Source organism: Octodon degus, unplaced genomic scaffold (assembly GCF_000260255.1).
Source record: "Octodon degus isolate 3935 unplaced genomic scaffold, OctDeg1.0 scaffold00101, whole genome shotgun sequence".
NCBI lineage: Eukaryota > Metazoa > Chordata > Mammalia > Rodentia > Octodontidae > Octodon > Octodon degus.
In genome coordinates this window covers 9898345-9906146 of record NW_004524677.1, presented here as the reverse complement: position 1 = coordinate 9906146, position 7802 = coordinate 9898345, and the positions used below count along the sequence as shown (strand labels likewise).

The 7802-nt window shown below is 41.7% G+C and overlaps 1 pseudogene; it reads right to left on the bottom strand.

Annotated features, from left to right (window-relative positions):
• The window catches only part of LOC101570853, a 13993-nt pseudogene extending 6392 nt beyond the window's left edge, over positions 1–7601 (bottom strand).
• Positions 7602–7802: the final 201 nt, after the last annotated feature.

The window sequence follows — 7802 nt, the reverse complement described above, 5'->3', positions numbered from 1 at the left end:
AACAGTGCCATTACGTCTTGCAAACTATTTACAGGGTTTGTTTGTAGGAGTCTTACTGGGTCCTGCGATTTACAATATACACATTTCTCTTTCAAAGTTTTGCTTCTATTCAGAAAAATATCAAAGAAGTAACCAACATTCTTCCAACAGGCGTGAACTGTTTATATGAGCTTAAACCCGGCAATGTAGACTCGTTTAAGCATCTCCCAGAGGCAACTTGTCTCCTTTTTTTGGTAGCTGTCAAATGTATAATAAGTTTTCTTCTCTTTATGTCAACAGATTCAATGATATTGATTATTAACTTTGAGTTTCTAGGAGGAAATCTAACAGATTATTCCAAGGAGTTGTCAGTTACTTCTGAATGCATATCACTAAGGGTTTTCCTTCACAAGCACCAATTACCTCAACACACATGAAAGCTGCTGTGAGCCAGCTGGGTGTGCTGCCTCTCGCCTGTAGTCCCAGCACTCAGGAGGCCGAGGCAGGCGAGTCGGGAGGTGGAGGCCAGCCTGCGTGGCAGAGCAGGGTCCTCTCCCACCCCCGTGCACACCCCACAAAAACAGAATTGTGATCCAACCCACAGTGAATTATACTTTAAGAAACATAATAAAAAATACTTTGCCATTAATTCTCAAAACCTTCCTGAGTTTCAAACGTGCTTATCCATACGTAGTTCTTGCCACTTCCCCAAGTGCCCGAGGAAGTCCCGCTTTCCTGCCTTCCCTTGCACTGCCTCAGCTCTCTCCATGTTCAGAACTGATTCGGAACTTTTACCTTTTGGGTTCATTTTGAAGCTGAGGCAGAGCGAGGAAGCCGCATGGCGCCAGATCCAGTGAAGTTGGGTGAAGGTGACGGTAATATTTTGGGGGTCCTGAAGTTCTATTGGCTGGAACCCAGTGACAGCATTCACTATATGTCTGACCATGCCTCCTACAGGCCTGCAAAAGGAAAAAGCAGACTTAAGTACTAGGATGATTCAAGGACTTAATTATTATAAGAATTATGCATTATGAAAAATAGTGTTTATTTACTTTATTCACTGTAGAAAAAGAGCAGAAAGTACATAGATTTAAATGTTCTTTTAGCTTGTGAACAGCCAGCTTTTACCTGTGTCCCTTTGCAACACTTGCATTGACAGTGGAATATAATTTATAGTAATCTGAAAGATTTTCATGTAAGTAAATGTTCATTTTATGAATTGCAATTTCTTCAGGTAAATAGTGAAAATTAGGAACATAGCCAATGTTCAGAGTGAGAAAAGAAGTCACAAAAAATTACACACTCTTAAACATTTATAAATACTACAAACAGCTAAACTCAGAAAAGAATGTGAATGGTTTATAATGTTCAGCAGGCGCATCTACAGTGATTCCAAACTTTGTTTCGCTCGACACTTCTTAAGCATGCATCAAGTTCATGTGGATCGAAACAATTCAGTGAAGAAGTTCACGCTTGGATTTCTGTCACTGTACCGAACCCGCAGGTGCTGGCCACGTCAGTGCCCTGCGTGTCCTGTCGACCCGCTGACGAGCGTGCGCTGGAAGTTGCTCAGCACCACTTCTTCCCGGCTGTTTTGTTCTCTTCATGCTTATGCTGCTTGTTCATTTGGGCTCAGTTGACTCTGGGGACAGATTCGATAGGCATCCCAGGGGGCTGCGAGTTCCTTGGGGCCAAAGCGAGCATAACCTCCTGGGTCACTCACAGAACAACACTGCCGCTTGCAGCATCATGGCGGGTGCAGGGGCCGTGCAATGCATGCAAGAGAGTGTATTAAAACCCCACACATGAAGCACTGATCGTTGTGTGTGCTACCTCATTGAACTCTTCTTTTGTTTTCTGTACAGGGAGTTGAGCTCGGGGTCTTGCACTTGCCAGGCAGGTGCTTAAGCCTCTGAGCTATAATATTCCCGGCCCTTAAACTCATTTTTGACAAAAGAAAAACTGGCTGACAGACAGTGGTCAGAGTAAAATTCTCCACTTGCGCTTCTAAGTTCCCAATTAGAACAAACAACTCCACACTCTTGTTTCCAGCTTCGTACTCCTTAAATTTCCTTCTCCTCCGTCTCTTCTTTGTCACCTGGCAGAGAAAACTAGAGACACGTGCTGCACTCGGACCTCTGGCCTTGGGCTAGAGCCGGGCCCTCTGCACCAGAGCTTCCTACTGGCCTTTCTGCTCTGCAGCCAGAGGTCAGTGTTGCCTTCCCAGCCTTGCCTCCCTACCACAGAGGCGAACACCTTCCCAGACAGCTTCTGCTGGGGTCCCAAAGTGGCCTTGCCACTCTGCTGCCGCCCCCTGGCTGCAGAGGAAGTCAATTCCAAGGCGAGTTTGATGTCAAATGCCTTTTGTACAGTTGATGCAGACAAACCATCAGGAGGACCTGGTGGGGCCCTCTGTTGCCCTTGGAAGAACTGGGAGGATAGCTTGAACCTTGGTTTCATCCACTCCATAAATGAATCTGTCTGTCTGCCTGCCTGCCTGCCTGTCTGTCTGTCTGTCTGTCTGTCTGTCTGTCTGTCTGTTTCCCTCTATTTTTACAATATTGGGGAGGTGGCTGGGAACTAGACCAAGGCCCTGCACTTGAATTCTGTCCCAGCCCTTTGTAAAATGTTCTCTTTTGGGACACAGCCTCACTGCTGGGCTTGACCCTGGCACAGGCCTCTTACAAGGCAAACCCACTGCTTGCACACGTGGAGCGAATATCTGCAAATGCACCGACGGTTGACAGACAGGCAGGAATATAACGGAAAAAGCCTTGATATGAAAGCCCTATATGTTTCATTTTTCATATAAGAAATCACCAGTTTTTGTGATATGAATTCAAAAGGAAATAATTCCCTTCTGCATCACTAGCCATAGTGATCCAATATTCCCACTGGGACCACACCTAAACTGGACATTAGCTGTGCTGTTAAGAACACAGTTTTGGTAAACTCAGAAAATAATAACGTTTTATAGAACTGATGCAAATGATCAGTAGTTCAATTTATTTTGGAAACGTAATGAGAATATACACATTGAGTAATTACTTGGTACTCTTCAAAATTTCCTAGAAATAAATGGTTACAGTATGAAGAGGTCCTTTCTTTTTTTAAAAAAAAAAATAGAAAATAAAGGAAAGCTTTGACCTACTTGAAATGTGATTCAAGCTCATGACATAATTTGGTTTTGTGGCAAATCTCTCTTGAATATTTATAGAGATAAGGACACACACATTGTACTGGTAGTAAGTAGAAGTCGCTGCTTCTTTTACTAATCTGTAAGAGTTCTTTTTAATTTTAGTTTTTGCACGTGTGCGTAGTCCTGCACGTCTCCATTCCCTGGGGGCGGTTGGCACGTCACAGCACGTCTTTGTCCCTTTTCGTCCCTCTCCTTCCTCTTCCTCCCCACTGCAGTCTGTAGACCCCTCTTCCCTTTCTTCATACGCCTTGGCAGCATGCACGCTCCTGCTTCCTGTGTGCAGTCGGCATCCCCCGCAGCCCAGCCCAGCTCCTGTGCCCCAAACCCCTCCTCCCTGCTCTTCCCCAGGCCTCTGGGAAAAGGCCTGCGCCTGCTTCCTGTTAGCTGTCTTTTACTTTGTTCCTTATTTAACTCTGGGTTTTTCATATGAGAGGAAGTATGTGATATTTAAGCTTGTGTGTATGAGTCTTTCACTTAATATTGTGGTGTCTTAATATTTTATTTCATTTGCAACTATTTACAACATATTTTATGTATTACTTGCCTTTTACTTTGGTTTATGATATAGCATAATGCCAATAGTTTCTACTTTTAAATAATAAAAGTCATCACACTGTTGCAGCACTCTGGGAGGCTGAGGCAGGAGAATCACAAATTTCAACCTCGGCAACTTAGCAACTTGGCAAGAGCCTGTCTCAAAAAAAAAAAAAAAAAAGGAAAAGCATGGTGATGCAGTTCAACTTGTGGGACAGAGAGCCAGAAAAACAGGATGAACAAAGGAAAGGGCTAAATGAGCATCTTCTCTTGAAAGCTTGAATTGTTTGATTTCACACAAAGTTATGTGGAAAGAAAGCACGGATGTGAATGTGCTTCATGCAGCTTCTCCTTCTTTCTCATGAATGAGTGACTGTGAGAAAGAACCCTGGAATGTAGGATTTGTTATTATTCAATTACTGATATTTTTACACTGTACAGAATATTTTTATTTGTTATAAAATGCACATGTTGACTAATTCAATAAATATATTTAGCAAGTGACTTTAATTCAGTGGTTATTTCTTACACTAATGTTGACAATTCATCTCTTCTTGTATATAATTTTTTTTTTATTTTAGAATAGTGCAATGTAATTAGCCTTGTATTTACATGTTTGTTGCTATCAAAGAGAAAGCTATTTGATAAACGTTAGTTATATTCCTAAGCATTCTACGAAATCTTGTATATAATTGTATATAACTTCCATTTGAAAAGAATACTGCATAATTGAATATTTTTGCAAAAATAAATATGTATGTCACGTTTTGAAAACATGCCGTGAGATGATCATTTCTTTGCCTTCACTTATAAGTCATCTTCTTGTGCTGCAGCACATTTGTGTCTCATAAACATTTTTTCTAAAAACTGGTAGCTGTGATTATATTGAAGGAATTTGAGATCTACCTGTTCCACAACACAAGTAATATTAATTATTTGTGTCATATTGGATCTTTTTTGTTGAGCTTTGTTTTGCTGAAGTACTTAAAGATTATATGAGAAAAAAACATGGCATTTGGAAACACAGAAGATGTTGATAAATTAAGACCAAATTCCAAAGTGAGTGGCCCAGACGAGAGAAACCAGACTGTGAGGGGCTGAGCAGTGTGCTGGAGAGACGGGCTCGGGAGAAGGGGTCTCTGGGCCCTTCCCAGCCTCACTTCAGGGTTTCCATCCTGGTTTATTCATGTGCTCCCTGGATTTGTTGGGTAGGCTGGCAACATCTGCACTGACGCAAATTCTTCTCACAAAGTCCAGGCCAACACGCATGACGTAGGACACACACAGTCACGTGTGGCGTGTGAACTGTAAGTGATATATGTAGCTTGATTGCTATGTCTAAATATGAAATAGAGGTATTAGTTACTTTTCATAAACTTGGATTTTCTATATAGTGAAAGTTTGAAAAGACCTACTTATAGTTTGTTTTTATTTAATTATTAATAGTTAAAATACTTAAAATATTTTGAGAAAATTATTGATAGACCAATAATCTAGAATAGAATGATACTTGGTTTAGATAGATTTTTATAGAATATAACATACCAAACTTGTGTCAAAAACTATACCATGTTTTCCTGGATCGATACGAATTTGTTGGATAGAAGATTTACATTAACACTCTTAGTTACATTAATATTTATTCTTTTCTCCCATGATATTTATAGATAACAACACAAAAGAAAATACATTTAAAATATTTCTATTGCACATTATATCTTTAAAACACTGTAAGTTTTTTTCACTTTCAAAATAGACTTTATTTCTGTAATGAAAAATTAAAATATGGCTGTGAATGTAGAGAATAATATAGAAAATATTTAAGATGTGCAATAGTAATTTTAGTAGTCAAGCAGTAGAGCATATGCTCAAGTTTTTCCATGACTGACCATTATTTAATATTTTAGGAGCTGTACCAGAAAAAAAATCTGATTGCAATTTTAATTAATCGTTGTCACTCAACAACAGGTTCATATAACTTGTCAGACCCTTTTGAAAATATAAGTACAAGTGTTGGGGTTACACTTTTGAAGCCAGCCTCACGGCCCAGACTGACAAGTCTACTCTCCAAAAGGCACAACAGTGCAGCCTTGCTAGCCCATCTGTACAATTAGATCGATGTGGAAGGAGTACACAGTTGCTGGATGAAACAAGTTTTGGTAAGAAGGAGACATTATATTGGTATAAAGGCTCATGGGCACATGTACCCTAAACCTAGTTTCTATTAGATGAATTTCAACTTTAGACATGACACACAGATGAAAAAAATACCCCTTCCTCAAAGGATGACTTACAATTAAGATACAGTTATTATTTGTATCCAAACATACAAAGAATTGGAAGCTGTTTGGATAAAGCATTCTTCAGCAACTGTTGTTCCCAGTTTGCAGGCTAGGATAATCTTCTCTAGGTAGAATAATGCCAGCTCAGCAGCACCACATTCGCCAGGAATCCTGAGGGCGACTAGATCACGAGGCAGGCAGCCAACCTTCTGGCTGCTCACAGCCTCACTCAGCCTCCCTTTATTCTTCAGAAAGTGGCTCATGAACTCCAATCCACCACCCTTAGAAAGCTGGAAGTCAACCCATATCTTCTCAGCATTTCTACCAAATTCCCTTTGAAAATCAGTTTACTGTTTCTCCTATCCGTTGTTGGCACAGTAATCTGATTCATACAACTCTTTTTCCACTGATAGCCCAACTTCTCACAAGTCTGTTTCAGGCACTGATAAGATTTGTCTGCTGAAGAAACGTGTCATTCTTTTGACCAAGTGCCGCCAGGGTTCTGTGAGGATCCTGGGAGCCAACTAGCTGACTATTCAGAAGCACATGGCTGGGCCATGCAGGCTGGGAAGCACTGATCCCTCGGACCAGTTTACCGAGGCGTGGAGGACTGCTGTCCTGTAAGGAGAGACCTGCACGTGGCTCTGGCTGGGCACTGGAGCGCTCCACATTTTCTTCACCAGAAGGACTGTTTACTGGAGAGAAGTCCAAATTGAGTGAATGAGCTTAGAGAATGCACCAGGAGACTCTGACACACCACCTGAAGTGACCCGGGGCCTCTTGGCTCCTTTCTTGAGTGGTTTGTTGTACCATCTATCTTTTTTGATGTGTGTCATGGTGATCCTTCCTGATGGATTTTTCAACTAGGATCTCATGTAGCAGAGCTAGGGCAGCAGAATCAATCTTTTCCCAAGGGTTGACGTATGTCTTTTTTTCTTTCCAATCAACGTATTCCTGGCAAATGTCACTGGGCTGGTCCCGTGGCAATTCTCAAGCCAGCATGGCAGCAAGCACTATTCCACAGGACCAAACGTCAACTGGTTCCGCGTGAAACTCCTTTCCCTTTAGAAGTTCTGGAGCAACATAAGGTAAAGCACCACACATCTTGTTCGGTAAATGCTCATGATTATTATGCTGTAACACGGTGGCCAAGACCAAGTCAGAGATTCTGAGGTTACCCCTTTCATCCAAAAGGAGATTTTCTAGCTTAGTATCCCCATGAGTGACTCCAGCACCATGCAGCTAAACCACCCATGCCGTGAGTCGATGGGAGAACCCTGAACACCTTGTGCAGGCACACCCATGTCTGGCTCGATTCTATCAAAAAGCTCTCCCCCGTTACAGCACTCCAAAAATAGGCACTAGATATTGCCTTTTCTCCTATGACCAGAGAATTTCACTACATTCTCAAGATTTAACATTTTATTGATGCAGATCTCTTTCTTAATTGGACAATCTGTGGCACACTTCATGTCAACAGCCTTCACTACAACTGCTTCTTCAGTGATTCTATTCCCAGAAAGTTGTCCCTCTCCCAGGGTTTGCACCAAGTCCTAGTCTTCCCAAAGTGCACTGCTATGACTATACCAAGCCCGCAGCTCATTCATATTTATCAAGTTTTAAACCACGAGCAAGGACTCCACATCTCGACATTTTGCTGTGTAAATCCCAGCACCATTCTCCTTCACACTGGAGGGCTGAGACTGCCCTCCCCAACTCTCATGGAGAATTTAACACAGAGGTTTTGCCGTGCTAGGAGAAAGCAAAACTGTAGGGTTATTGACTGCAGTTCCACAAGTAGGTCTAAA